This window comes from Mirounga angustirostris, unplaced genomic scaffold, assembly GCF_029215605.1.
Source record: "Mirounga angustirostris isolate CCGP_5_RB_7025 unplaced genomic scaffold, mMirAng1.0.hap1 SCAF_1, whole genome shotgun sequence".
NCBI lineage: Eukaryota > Metazoa > Chordata > Mammalia > Carnivora > Phocidae > Mirounga > Mirounga angustirostris.
In genome coordinates this window covers 191,987,314-192,003,209 of record NW_026991709.1, presented here as the reverse complement: position 1 = coordinate 192,003,209, position 15,896 = coordinate 191,987,314, and the positions used below count along the sequence as shown (strand labels likewise).

Sequence of the window (15,896 nt, the reverse complement as noted above, 5' to 3'; positions counted from 1 at the left end):
AAAGAAAAGCCACAGGCAGATCTAAAAGTCTGTAGAGAAAATGTAGGGATCCGAAGGGGTACATGTACCCCAATGTTTATAGCAGCAATGCCCACAATAGCCAAACTGCGGAAAGAACCAAGATGTCCATCGACAGATGAATGGTTAAAGAAGATGTGGTATATATATACAATGGAATATTATGCAGCCATCAAAAGGAATGAAATCTTGCCATTTGCAACAATGTGGATGGAACTGGAGGGTGTTATGCTGAGTGAAATAAGTCAATCAGAGAAAGACATGTATCATATGATCTCACTGATATGAGGAATTCTTAATCTCAGGAAACAAACTGAGGGTTGCTGGAGTGGTGGGGGGTGGGAGGGATGGGGTGGCTGGGTGACAGACATTGGGGAGGGTATATGCTATGGTGAGCGCTGTGAATTGTGTAAGACTGTTGAATCACAGACCTGTACCTCTGAAACAAATAATTCATTATATGTTAAGAAAAAAAGAAGAAGAAGATAGTAGGAAGGGGAAAATGAAGGGGGGGAAATCGGAGGGGGAGACAAACCATGAGAGACTATGGACTCTGAGAAACAAACTGAGGGTTCTAGAGGGGAGGGGGGTGGGGGGATGGGTTAGCCCAGTGATGGGTATTAAGGAGGGCACGTTCTGCATGGAGCACTGGGTGTTATACGCAAACAATGAATCATGGAACACTACATCAAAAACTAATGATGTAATGTATGGTGATGAACATAACATAATAAAAAAATTAAAAATATATAAAAGTCTGTAGAGAGAATAAACAAGATCTAGTGATATAGTGGATATAGGGGATGTGGTAGGCTGAAAGATGGCCACATCCTAATCCCCAAAATTCGTGTATATGTTACTTTACATGGCAAGAAGGACTCTGAAGATATGATTGTTAAGGATCTTAGGACAGGAAGATTATCCCAGATTATCTGGGTGGACCCAATGTAAGCACAAGGGTCCTCCTAAGAAGGAGGTGGGAGAGTCAGTCAGAGGGAAGGAAATGTAACAACAGTAGCAGAGGTCACAGAGAGAGAGATTTAAGGATCTAGGAAGGGGCCACGAGCCAAGGATTGCAGCTGGCCTCTAAAGAGTGTGAAAGGCAAGGAAATGCATTCTCCCCTAGAGCCTCCAAAAGGACACAGGCTTGCCAACACACTGATTTTAGCACAGTGAAATTGATTTCAGACTTCTGACTCCCAGAACTAGGAGAATAAATTTATGCTGTAAACCACTAAGTTTGTGGGAATATGTTACAGCAGCAATAGGAAACTAATACAGGAGTGATAGAGAAAGAGAAATTGATGATAACTCCCAGTATCTGGATCGGGTGGGGAGTTAAACAGCAAGGTCAGTCAGCGAGACAGAGACATAGGGGGAAGAACAGCTGGGAGGAAGACAAAAAGTTCCACTCTGGACAGGCTAAATTTAAGATGTCTCTGCAACCCACAAGATGCTCACTAGAAAGTTACATGTATGGCCCTGATGCTCAGGAGAGAGGTCCAGACTGGGGATGGAATTTTCCACAAACTTGGTACTCAGTATAGCTTTAATTAGGTCTACTGGATTTTCATCTTCTTTTAACAGGTTAGCTGCAGGAAAATTACCACTACTATTATAATGGATATAAAATACACTATAAAGAGTAATTATTTCTATAGGCAAGAACAGGATAGTGGAAAGAACTCGATTCAAATTCTAACTCTAACATGGTAGCTACGTGACCCTGCAAAAGTCACACCTAGTCTGTGCCTCAATTTCCTCATCTATAAAGAGAGGATAAGTCCTAACTGAGATTAAATGTATAATGAGTGACTGGCACTTAGCTGAGTGTCAAGCACAAAGTAAGTGCTCAATAAAGGGTAGCTATTATAAGTACTACATATGCAGAACTCATTAAAAATATTTTGATGAATCATAAGAATTTTTGTGTCATCCTAAAAAGTTATAACAACTTCTAATTATTTCATGCTTTCTTTCCCCATTCTCTATATACATCAAACACTTTGGTCATCTATTATCTTACATTAAAGATGTATAAGATGATCTCTCCTCACAAGACGCAGATGTGTATCAATAATGATAAACCTGATCTGTCAGCATCTACTGTGTGCCAGGTGTTGGTAATATTAAAGATGAGTAGGATGTGATTCCTACTCTCAAGGAATGCACAGTCTTGAGAGGAGATATAGATAGGTGGATAGACATATAGATATATAGAGATAAATATATAAAGATAAGTAAACTAACATTTATTGAGCACCTACTATGTGCCAACCCTTACAGGTATTCATGCATTACATGTAATTTACCTATTACATGCATGACATTTAAGTTTATTCAAACTCTGTGAACTAGATATCTACCATACAGTATAATCTACTCTATAACATTCTGGAGCAATTACAAAGTGAACCCAGGATGGTGGAGAGAAGGTCACTCTGGAGTTCGCACAGCTAGGTACAAACACCTATGCCCCAACAAGTGACCTGTAAAATGCCACCAGGTGAGGTTTTATTCTGAAGAGAGAACCAACGGTTTGTAAAGGGAGCATGGACTTGCTTTACAAGACCAACTGATGCGACCGTAACTCCGTAACTCCTGCTTATCCTCGCCTCACCTTTCTTCGTAGAAACATAAATGACATTTGTTGAGCCAAGCCTTGTGCAAAGTGCTTTGTATAGGTCATTTCATTTGAGACCAGAGAATAAACTTGCACAGGTGGATGAAAAGGTTTTACAGGAAGCAGAGAAAACTGCTGATTAAAATTATATTAGGCCAGAAGTCTCCTGTAAATTTCACTAATATTCTTAGGTCTCTTGAAAAAGCCCAGAACTTCTACTTGGAACATAACAAGAAAGACAAGTAACCCCATAAAACAATGCAGATGAAAACACAAAGGGAAGAAAATGATTGAGGTTAAAATAAAAGAGAAGGAAACTGACATATTAAGAGAAAGAGTAAGATTTTAAATGAAGTCATAATATGAGCCAGATCAGAAACCTAAATAGAAAAGGAAAGTTTCAAAAAAAAACAAATCAGAGACAGAGAGGAACTGGGTGGGAAGAAATGACCAGAAGTTATTTCGACTTTCTGTAGAACAGTAGATACAATGGTTCTCATCTCTGAGGTCAAGTCCCCTGTGAGGTCTTAGGCAAGATACTCAGCTGCCCTGATGAAGAAATGGGACAATGTCAGCACCTACACCTCACAGGGTTGCTCTGTAACTGAGTAGAGCACTCAGCCCCATGCCTGCACCAGAGAGCCTTCTATTTTTTACAGTGGCGGCAACAACGATGATGATTTATGCTATTTACAGCACCCTGCCAGGGCCTCCCACGATGAGACTCCATCAACCTTTCTCTCTCCATCTGATAGCCATCAGACAGACCATGCCACATAGATTTCTCAAGAGGCTGCCGTGATTTCAGAAAATGTGGTCATTTTAGACCATTCTCCTGGAGTCCTCTCACATTTTTGTCTGTGAGACAACCAAGCAAAAAGACAGCATGCAAAGATAACCACAGCCTACAAAAAGGGGAAAACATAATGAGTTCTTCAAAGAGATTTCATGTCTTCTGGAGAATCCTGTGTCATCATGTGTCAGAAGTCCCTGCTCAGCATAAGCATCCTCAAATCTCCACTAAACTCCCGTGATCCCTCTCCCTGTAACAGTTGCTCAAGAGGCAGCCTAAGAATATCCATTGAGGTTAGCACCTGGCAGGTTTTTCAGGCGTCTCAAGCTTCCAGTGTGGAACTGGCAAAGATCCAGTCATGTGCAACATTCTATCTTTTAAAGCAACTAAAGCTTGAGTCCTTAAAACCACCTAAATCTTGACATGCGTCATAAAAGTATTGCAACAGAGACTGTTGGCAGGAACACCACTGGGTATGATGAAGCCATGGTGGAATACCTACATTAAGTGTTATTTCTGCTGTTGCAGGCACAATCAGGTCCTGCCTCTTCCTTGCTGTATGGACTCTGACAGAAGGAAAAAGATCTCCACTGCCCTTTAAAAAAAAAAAAAAATCACCTTGTAATGCATCCCTGTTTGGATGTGGATGGAAAAAGCAATGCTTTAAAGATCATTGTCTGAACCAGGATTAATCTCCAGCATGCTAAAAAGTGCTCACAGCTGGCGAGGGAGCTCTTGATTCCAGGTTCAAGTGATTAAATCTAAAGAGGTTTTCTTTTTAGCAACTATTTAGAGAAATATGTTTAAGTCTGGCCAAGAAATATAAAAAGAAAGTGGCACTAAATAAACCCAAAAGAAGCTAAGGTTAGAGAAGCAGCTAATCTCCATAAGTAGGTTTCTGAGTGGGGGAGGTACTGAGTGTTGATAAAGCATTTCCTTTGTATATGATCACTGGACCCAACATGCGGCACTTGGAGAGTACAGAAACTCTGCCACTCATCAGTGGAATTCTCTGGGAGAAGAGAACTTTCCTCCATTAATAACTTTTAAAAACATGCACTAATTCATGCTGACAGTCCAAATCCTCCCATCAAACTTCATTAAGTGATCGGGCTGAGTTCAAACATATATGCAGGATAAAGAGAAAAACTCAAGTCTAGAGAAAATTGGGAAAGGGGGAAGGATAGTGAACAAAATCCTATAGTCTAAACTTAAAGTTTTAGAGTCAGGAAAAGAGGGCAAAATTAGAGAACTTGGTCAAGTAGGTCAAAAAATAAAGGTTTCGGTTGCATAAAAAGCCAAATATGAGTTCAGACTTTTTAGTGTGATATACATAAATACTTGTTGCTATTTTAATATTTGCCTTTACTTGAGATTTAGTAGGAATCTGCCTGAGGCAAGATTTTTTAATAGTAATAATAAAAATACTTACTAGTACTTAGAGCAAAGTATGTGTGGTCATGACGTTTTTAAGGAGAGAAAGAAAAGGTAATTCTGAACATCTGTACTACATTTCCACATGATAAAACTACCACACTCCAAAATTATTCTGAAGTTTGGTGGAGCTGGGGAAGGGGTGGATAGCAGTTCATGTAGAGAAATGTTTATTGAAAAAACAGAAAGGGAGACTCAGAGGCCATTTTGGGGAAAGCAGGGATGACAACCTTTACCGTAAAATAGAACTGCTGATTAATAGTGAGAGTCCAGTAGTCAAGAAGTGGCTTCTCAGATCCATAATTATTACCTCCATAAATACTCCTGAGAATCAAACATCTTTTATTTTCACAAAGTCCGGCTTTCCCACGTGGTACCTAAGACCAGAACACCACCCCCAACCCCTCCCTTAGATTTATTTTCTAGGACTTGCCTAATTCCCAGCCCTACCTTTCCTGAGGTGGGGAGGGGGAAGAGAGTCAGAGGTAGCTTCTCTTTCAACCTCTCTGTCACACACACACACACACCACTTCTGTTTCTTTTCAGACTCAAGCCCCCACCTCCCCTCAGCACATCTGTTTCCTAGTTCAATCCCCTGCAGACAGTCTCTGGGTCAAGAATTATCATGACTGGGCTGCCCTTCCTCAGTAAAACAGTTTCAAGCAGGTGGGGCTGGGAATTACTGTATTTTGCCACAGCCACAGGCCAGCCACCAGAAGGAGTGTCAATCACTCTACACCAGCAGTTCACAACCTGTGTGATTTTGCCCCCCACCCCCGCCCTCCAGGAGACATTTTGCAATGTCTGAAGACATTTTTGGTTGTCATAACTGGGAGAAGGGGAAAGGTACTATTTGCACGTAGTAGATAAAAGCCCAGAGTACTGCTACACATCCTACAATGCATAGGACAGCCCCCACAAAAGACACATCCTGTCCCAAATGCCAATAGTGCCGTGATTGAAAAAACCTGAGCTACACCAAGGAAGCAAAATTTCAAAAATAGACAGGGTCTTCCTCCAACACTAAATATGCTCAAACAGCTGACAACCCAACCCCCCTGCTACCAGAACAGATCTTACCGCCTTAGAGGCTGAAGGAAGGGCAGAGGGTGGTAAGGGGATTTCTCAGTTATCATCCTGACCAGGCCCTGGCTTTACCTGATTAAGAGCCCTTATCTTGATCTTGGACTTCTAGCCTCCAGAATTGTGAGAAAATAAATTTCTGTTGTTTCAAAAAAAAAAAAAAAGAATACTTTCCATAGGAAAATCTAGCAAATCTATGGCACACCAATGATTACTACGTATAAGTATCTTTTAACACGATTTATATATACATGGACAGTTTTTCAGGCCAGTTCCTTCAAAGCAGCCACAGATTTCATAAAGCATTGTAGAGGCCTAAAAAGCGTCAGTAAGCACAGGCATTTAAAAAAAAAAAAAAAGAGAGAGAGAGGAGGAGGAGTTGGAAGTTGGAAGGAGGTGTCTTAATTAGGTCAGGAATTCCGGGTTCCTTTGGAGTTTGAATGGCAATTTCCATTTCTCTGGCATCTTAATAGGTTAGTGAATTCTTCCCACACAGTCCTTTTGTAACCCACAGGTTACCTCCCCAACACCCACCACTCCTGAAAGAGCTGCAGACTTTCATAATAACTGGCAATGCCCAATGCCCAGATTTTCATCTGGGGATGAAAATCACCAGCCTAATCATTGTAAAGGAAATACGGGCAGAAATGACAGAAAAAAAATAGTCTCCTCATTTAAAACAAATACTTAAAAGCTATAAAAAATAGTCAGATTTGATACTCTAAATATAACTAATTGCACATACGCTTTTTACCAAACATCTTGATTCAAAAACTGTTTACTTATCATCTAATTCAGAAGTCAACACACTTTTTCTTAAGGACTAAATAGTAAATATTTTAGGCTTTGAGGGCCAGGAGGCAAAATTGAAAGAGGTTTTCTTTTGAGGAACTATTTAGATATTAAATACATATGTATATATACTTAGGATATTATATTTTGGATATATTTAGGATATTATATACTTACATAATCTTTTCAAATATAGCTATCTAAAAAGGTAAAAACTATTCTTAGTGCCCAGGCCATAAAAAAACAGATGGTGAGCCACGCTTGCCCCCCAAGCTCTAGTGTGCCCACTCTTGATCTAATTGAGTAGTAAGTCTTTATGTTTATTCTAAAGGCTCACTCATCTTTCTTTCTTTTTCCTTTCTCTATAAATCACTCATATGTAATTATACCTTTCCTTTATTAAGGAGGATTTGATTCCTTATTTGTATAAGTCACAACTGCTGTAACTATAAGCCAATCATAGGAATCACCCAACAAGCATTCACATTGCCTTATTTAACCCTCTACCCAAAACATTTAAGACACTCTTAACATATGTGCCAAACTGGAAACACAAAGTTTCCCCTCTCACATCCAAGCCAGAATGGGTGGGAAAGTAGATTTTGTTTTTCCAAAGTTTAGCCACCTAGAAGAACAATGAAATGGGGCACTTATCGCAGGTTATAAGTACAGTTTTAATGTCTCACACTGACATAGAGAGAAACCCAAAATACCCAACAAAAACTAAATAAAAAGTAAAGTCAGTTTGGGAAAACAAAGCATTTCTTTCAGGCAATGAAATAATGATAGATTTAAAAAATTGAAAAAGAAGGCTAACTTTGAACAGATAAAATGGGGAAGGTCCAGCTCTAAGCACCTCCTGTTTTTTCTTATTCTCTGTTCACAAAAATTCATCTATTTCCTAGGAATTCATGGAGGGCCTAGATGTACAGTATCATTCTTTGTATTTTAATCTAGTACTTTAACTTTCATGAGCGACAAATGGGCTGAGGAGATCCGGCTGTGATGCTGCATTCTGCATGGCACTGTTTAACCCTTCTACTGCTCAGTGACCTCATACATAGATTTATAGTCCTGGATTCAACAGGCCCTGATAAGATGGAGCAAGAAAAAAAACAGAGCCTTTTGCATTATTTTTTCCCTTTTTGCATTGACCGAGAAAATATCCCTCAGCAAGAAGTCAGAAGACCAGAATTCTAGTTTCTGCTCTACTCAGGCATTATCCCTGGAAGTGTCAATGAGTGGTTAGGAACAGGTGCCTGGAACCAGCAGGCCTAAATGTGAATCCCAGATCCATCACTACTTGCTCTAAGAAGCTGGACCAGACACATCATCCTTTTGGGCCATAGATTCCTCATCTGAGAGGCAGGAAACCACCACTCACCCCAGAGTATTGTTGGGAGGATTAAGTGGTACTCCCTCGAAGTTGATTAGCACAGGCTGATGCTCTTGAGTGCCCAGTAAATGTTATTTGTCTTTACTTCTTAATCTCTCTGACCCTGTTTCCTCACAGGATTACCAGGAGCATCAGAGGAAAGCATTAAAACAGTGTATTCAATAAACTATGAAGCCTCCTTCATATGTAAGGTATTAGCTGATGTTCCGTCCAAGACAGGTAGGACCTTGGTATAGCTGAGCTGTCTCAACTTCTTATTGCCACAGTTTGTGACATACTGAAGTATCCACAGTCCTGGTACTTGGAGTACTTTCTCGCCACTGAGGTTTCATTTGTGGTGCACGGTTTTACCAAATGTGATGATAATAAATTAGGTCAGCTACCAAAAGAATATTTTTCAAAAAGTAGTCATACCCAAGGTAGAGCAAGAGGACAGGGTAGTGAGAACAGTAATGAGAGTCTCTCCCAGTGTAACCACCTGACATTCTCCCCGATCGCTATCACCTCCCCTCACCTCCCTCTACCCTGCCACTTTCTTTTCTCAGCGGGTTCCAAAATGCCTTGTGCCTAATGGCTCCCTGGGGCTCCACCAGTCTCTTTTACTATAAAAAGCCATCAGTGATACTCATTAAAATCAATATGGGGTAAAACTTGAACCATTTCAAATAAGCATGCAGTGTTCAAACTTTAAAGACTGTATTAGAATTCAAAGATAAGGCAAATGATGCTAAACAGAAACAGGAATAGGTGCATTCCCTTTATCATCAGAAATGTGTGGGTAAAGTTATGAAATCCTGCTTTTGAAAGTGTTGTTAATCAGGATTCAGAGAGAGCGCTTTCCTGTAAAGATGCTTCATTGGCATTCATCCTGTACGGAGTGCTTGGAGAAAATGGAACTAAGTGAGAACAAAGGGAATCTGTATCAAACTGGCATCAGTCAATGAAAATTCTACATAATCTCGAAGGATATACCATAGTCCAAATGACATGCTTACTCAGAAAAGAGGCATGAAAGAGAAGTATGCAGTTCCTAAGGTCACCTCTTAGACGACAGTAGGGGTGAGTGACAAGGCAAACTTTGGAATGATCACACAAACTGGGGACTTGGTAGCCACAAATGATTAGGTGTGTTTGCAAACAACAGCAACAACAACAATGTGACCAATAGTCAGAAATGCCTTGTGTGCTTCACAGAACTTCACAGTCATTTCCTGAGCCATGTTCTCAACCCTGGTTGGACAGCTCCACTAGGATTTCATCAAACTCAACACATCCAAAGTCCCTCCTCAAGCCTAGCGCCTCCTACTGGCCACTCCTGCTGGCCCACTATCCCACTATCTGTCTGTGCCCAGGCCCATAGAGGCTGTCTGCTCCTCGCAGCTCCCAGCGCTAGGTTCCCAGGTTGTCAAGGTCAAGGTAGAGATGACCTTTCCCTTCAACTCCTGTGGCTACCACCCAGATTCAGACTCTTGGTAACCTGAACAACCACGGTATCCTTCTAACTTGTCTCCATGCCTCCTCCTCCCAATCCACTATCAATTAGCACTAACAATCTTTTCTGATCATGCCGTTCTCCTGGGAAAATTCCTTCAACAGCTGCCTAGAGCCTACCGAGTAAAAGCCAATCCCTGTGTCACATGTTCAGGGCCTTGAGTGACCTGACCTCAAACCACCTTTTTTTTTTTTTTAAAGATGATTTATTTATTTATTTATTTATTTGAGAGAGAGAATGAGATAGAGAGCATGAGAGGAGGGAGGTTCAGAGAGAGAAGCAGACTCCCTGCCAAGCAGGGAGCCCGATGTGGGACTCGATCCTGGGACTCCAGGATCATGACCTGAGCTGAAGGCAGTCGCTTAACCAACTGAGCCACCCAGGCACCCTCAAACCACCTTTTTAGCCTTATTTCCTCTCCCTTCTGGCAGGTGGAGTTTCAACTGCTCAAACTCATGGCACCCCCAAACACATCACAGTTCCCACCTCTGAGGTTTGGCTCAGCTGTCTCTTTTCTAATCATACTTCACCATTACCCCTGTGTGTTGAAATTCTTCCTGCCTTTGAAGACCAGCTCTGTCATGGATGAAGTCAGTGGTCAGCCTCCTACCTCTAAACTGCACAGCATTTAAGTGCCATTTGATGTTCTCTTAGTACACCACCCTGAGAAGTAGTAATGTGTGATGGTGACAGGTATAGACTCTGCACCCAGATTTCCCAGGTTCTGATCTTGGCTCCAGCATTTGCTTTGTGTGACTGGAAATAATTACTTACTTCTTTGTGCCTCCATTTCTTTATCTGTGTGATGGGAATGATGACAACTGTATTTATGTAGTACAGAACCTGATGTAAGTGTGAGCTGTTTCTCTTGCTGCCCACCTGAATCCTTGAACAAGACCACAAACTTGCCAGGGGTGCTCCCACAGCATCCTGCATATGGATGTTCAGCATGTGTTCCGTGACATCCAACACGGTTTCAAAAAAATGAAAGAAAACTTCCAGTTAGGGTTACACTCGAGTTCCTGCTCCACACCAAACACAGAGCAATGACAGAGAAAACATAAAAGAGCATGGCACTATAATCATTATGAATCACTACTGTAATATTGGCAAAAAAAAATCACAGAGAAATTCTCTATCGTTTTTTAGATATTTTTTCACTCTCAAAATATTTACTGAGCACCTGCAGGCAATATATGAGGCCTGGGAATATGAATGTAATGTACTGATCAGGTAAGAAATTTACTTTATTAAAAAAAAAAGGAGCAATTGTTAGGTTCTGTAATATATATAGGAAATAACTCTTGCAAGAGAGAATATGTAAAATGTTATGTTAATGTGATCACTCATGTTTAGTAATATTTTCTGTGATAAACTGTGTTGGTAGAAATAGAACATGTTAAATCTGTAGAATCAGAATTAGAAATCCCTGCCTCAGCAAAATCATGGTTCAGCCAGCAGAACTGGAGACAAAGTTATGTCACAAGGAAAGAGGCCATAGGGTTTTGAGATGGGGAGACTATGGTGGAGCTTAAAAGTTTAGGCAAAGATCATATAGTGGAGATTTGAGTCATCAGTAAAAGGTTTATGAGCTCAAGAACTTCTAGGTCACAGACTCTGCCTTGATGGGTCTCCCACTGGCCCAGGAACAACCTGGGTAAATAAATGAGGAAAGCAAGAATTCATGTTGCCTTACCCTCCTCCTCCCTGCCCCAACTGCAGCATGTTGGGAAGCCCAGTCCTAGTCTCCTGGGTTAGTAGCAATTGTGGCCTCCAATGACTTGATTGCTCTTCAGCCCTTGCTACCAAAGATGGGCAAGCCGCCCAAAGGGATTAGCACAGGAAATCAACAGACATGTCAGCAGAACATATACCCTTCCCTTCAAACATCCTACAGTGCAATGAGTCCTGAGATTCCTGACTCTCTTCTAAGGACCAGCCAAGGAAATATTAAGGAGAGTGAATTGAATATAGGAGAATCTGGCATATAAGCCTACTTTTTCTTTAATGAAATCAATAGTATTTGGGGTACTTGATTACCAAAACCTTTACAGGGAAAAATATGTTCTGTGCAGAAAAAGCGACAGAACAAGGTAAATTATTACCACATCCAATAACGTCTTATCAAATCAACCTGTATGCAAAAGCATCCCACGACACTAGTGAGTAATGCTGTGTTTCAGCCAACACTTCGGCTCACATTAGCACATCAGTTGTAGTTCTTGGGCAATGGTTTTGGTCTTCCAAATAAGTTGAGATCATAGTCTTTTTGTTGTTGTTTCCTGCCAGGCAAAGAAGTGGTTTCACCCTCAGCCTTTTCCAGACCACCAAAAGATAACAAGATACTAAAGCAACCCAACCCTCCCCATGTGCAACTCCTGCCAACTCAAAATCTCCTCAAACAATAGGCTAAACAAGACCAGTATTCCAGGAGATGGGGTTTATATGAGGCCCAACACCTCTGCCTGAGAATGAATCATAAAACCACTAGCACTCCATTCTCCAGTATTACACCATCTAGCCCCAAACCAGGTTGAACCGTGCAAAATGGAAAAGAAATCAGAACACACTGAACTTAAAACCTCAAGTACATTTTAAATTCTGTTTTAGATTCATTTAAATTAACAGAGGTCAGGCTACTTCTTTATTCAAGCTGGGCTATTCTTACTGCTTTAATACCAAAAGCAGTCAGCTGCATTTTTCCACTAAAATGTAAAAAAAAATACCCTGACAGAAGAACATTCTAAAACTCAGTAGAGAATATGGAAACAGCTTATAATAAACTTTGCCTTCTAGAATAACTAATGGAGGAAATTACCCAGTTACCTGGCCATGGGAAACAACTATTTGTATATTTTTACATATTTTGCAGGTCACAAGTTAAAAGCACACTTTTTATTTTCCAGCATAGCTTTTTTCCAAAGTGTTTTTACAAAGAACACCAGTGCAGCAAGACAAAAGCAAGTTAAATAAGCCTGAGAACCTTCCCCTTCCTGGGAATGACTGATGCACACTTGCATGTTAAGGAATCTAAGAAGTCCTACAGTAAACTCTACAGAATCCAGCATTTTCCCAAGTTCATTTGGCCCTGCAGCCCTTTTTCTCTCATAGCGCATTATCAGCATCCCACAGAATGGCTGGTCTGAAGAGCACATTTTGGGAAAGATTCCTCTAGAAAAGGGATTTCATGAAATGGTTTAATGGCTGAAACTCTGGAGTCAGCCCAATTCGAATACCAGCTTCACCACTGGGAAGCTGAGCAAGTTTCTTAGTGTCACCTGTTCCTCAGTTCCCCCAGGTAAAATGGGCCAAATAACAGCACCTACCTCCCAGGCATGGGTCTTTCCACATGACTGGAACAGTCTTCTGAGAGCTTTACATGGCTGGTTCCTTCTTGTCATTCAGGTCTCAGTTCACAATATCACCCCCTCCAAGAGGCCTTCCTTAATCACCCAATATCAAGTTGGCCCCACCCAAGTCACTAGTTCTTCATCGTCTTCTTTTCTTCATGATACTTCTCTGTTTAACTATTAAATTATGTTTCATCCCCACAAAATATAAGCACGATGAAGTCAAACTTTATTAGTTATGATTGCTTTATCCCAAAACAGATCCTCAGTAAGTGCTCATTGAATGGATGGATAAATGAATGCATGAGGTAGTTGTGGGAGTTAAATATGAATAAATGAGAGCATTCTTTGAAGTGTTTGAAACATAAGCATCTATACAGATGCTGTAATGAAAACTTCTAAGGAATGATGAGTGGTTAAGGCACTCATAATTCTTGCACTATTTAACTTGCCTTTTCTTGCTGTATTGTGGGTAAACATTTCATGGCATTTATTCAGAGATGTGTTGGTAAATGGGCTTTAGGGATGGGGTGGCAGAGGCGTAGGCCCTGGGGGTAGCATTTGCTGATTTCCATGGTATAAATATTCCCACCATGACTAATTTCAAGTTATCAATGGTTTAAAAGCAGGCTCACAAAATTTCTGAAAATGTAAGAAATGGTTCTCAGAAGCCAGTACAATCCTTCTCTTGGGGAACGTCCTTTCAGGCCTCCAAGTCTTTTTGTTGAGTTAAGTTTAAAATGAGATTTTTATATAGAGACACCTTTTCCACATGCACCTTCTTGATAAGCCAAGAAAAAGGCAATCCACTGATTTCATCTGATGCTCAAGGAAACTAGCTGGATGTGTTGGGCTGAATTTTCTGTACCACTCTCTGTGGGCTCTCAGACTGATGGTTAAGGCTCTGAACATGATCTATTTCCATGCCAGATCACTGTGAGGGCAAATTAATCTTGTAAAACACAAATTGAATTTTGTTTAGATTCATTTAAGTGGAGGCATCCGCACAACAGTATCAAGGCACCATCTACCTAGTGCTACCAATGAGCAGAATCTAATAACAGAAAAATAGTGACTCTGCCCTGACCACAAGACCCCAACATGAAGTCAAGGTCAATGCTGCAGATAGAGGTTTCTCTGGAATCACTGCCCGGCTGTACATGCAACTTGATCCCTTGGCACCCAAAATAAAGCAGCAGCTTTTTTCAACTATGGCAATCTCCAGCCACAGTTCTAAGATAACACAATCAAAATTTCAAAATCCACAGTTGCTTTACCGGCAAGTGATTACTGCCAGTAGTTATTTCTTCTCTTCTGTAAACTAAATGTAAAGTCTAGGGAGTAAGGCAGGAAGACATTAGTTTATGCTCCACTCTATTGGTTATTTATTGCTGTGTAACCAATTACCCCTAAATTCAGCAGCTTAAAACAGCACACATTTATTATCTCACAGTTTCTGTGGGTCAGGAATCCAGGCACAGCTTAGCTGGGTCCTTTGCTTCACAGTCTCTCACAAAGATGCAAGCAAGGTGTCAGCCCAGGGCCTGTCATCTTATCTGAAGGTTGCACTGGGAAAGGACCCACTTCCAAACGCGCTAAGTGGTTGTTGGCAATTTTCAGTTCTTTGTGGCTGTTTGAGTGGGGGTCTCAGCTCCTCACTGGGTGTTGACTAGAGGCTACCCTCAGTCCCTTGCCACATGGGCCTCTCTCACATGGCAGCTTGCTTCATCAAAGCAGGCAAGTTGAGAACACAATAGTCTGCTTACAAGATGGAAATAACAGTCTTATATAACCTAATCATGGAAGTCACATTGGCATCCCACTACCTTCAGCATATTCTATTGTTTAGAATCAAGTCACTAGGTTCAGTCTATACTCAAGGACATGGATTTAGACAAGGGTATGATTTCAAAGAAGTACAAATCATTAGAAGCCTAACCATGACATTCAGGGTCTTGGAATATGGATCGGAAGACCCAGTCCCAACAAAACATCTCTTTAAGCATCTCAATCTAAAACCAAGCCATGTGGTTTCCCAAGCATGTTGTTAATGTCTCATGAAAATAAATCAAGGGAGAATAAGCATGAAGGACATTAAGTCTAAAGATACAAAAGTCTATTCAAATGTTCTAAGCAAATACAATCTACATCAGAGAAAACTCCTGGGAGCATCTGCATTAGCAAGCCCCATCATGGGAGCATGTTTTCTAAACAACCAAAAAAATGACTCACAAGAACTGCCCATCCGAAAAGGTATATAATGCCAAGAAATCTAATTTGGTCTGAAAGCAAATATCTTTTGGAATTTTTATTTATTGCTATAGAATATTTTAAAAATATAACTAATGCCATTTTATTTTTTTTTATTTTATTTATTTGAGAGAGAGAGAATGAGAGACAGAGAGCATGAGAGGGAAGAGGGTCAGAGGGAGAAGCAGACCCCCAGCTGAGCAGGGAGCCCAATGTGGGACTCGATCCCGGGAGTCCAGGATCATGACCTGAGCCGAAGGCAGTCACTTAACCAACTGAGCCACCCAGGCGCCCTAATTAATGCCATTTTATTGCTTCTTATTTTCTGTGAGATCTGCGTCTCCCTCAGCATTTTGCCTACATGGTACTTTTGAGATCCACATCCACCACAGCAGCAAGGAACTGCTGTAAAAATTTCAAAGATTGGCTGTCACCCACATTTTTTCTAAGCTCTATCCAACTACATATCCTCAGATATCTGAGCACCCCAATATTCAATAGTGGTGGCAGGCTGGAGAGCCTCTGAAGGGCTTCAAATGATTTAATCCACTAAGTGCAAAATGCATACTCAGAAAACCTGGGACAGTTTGTCCTAGAGAAAAGAAAATGCAGACGAAGATTATCTTAAACTTAAATGTTCAAAATTGGTCTGCACATTTTACCAT

The 15,896-nt window shown here is 40.8% G+C and overlaps 1 protein-coding gene across 1 annotated transcript in view; it reads right to left on the bottom strand.

The window, feature by feature from the left end:
* ERC2 (ELKS/RAB6-interacting/CAST family member 2) overlaps window positions 1–15,896 on the bottom strand; it is an 832,212-nt gene that overhangs the window by 636,857 nt on the left and 179,459 nt on the right. The window lies entirely within an intron of this gene.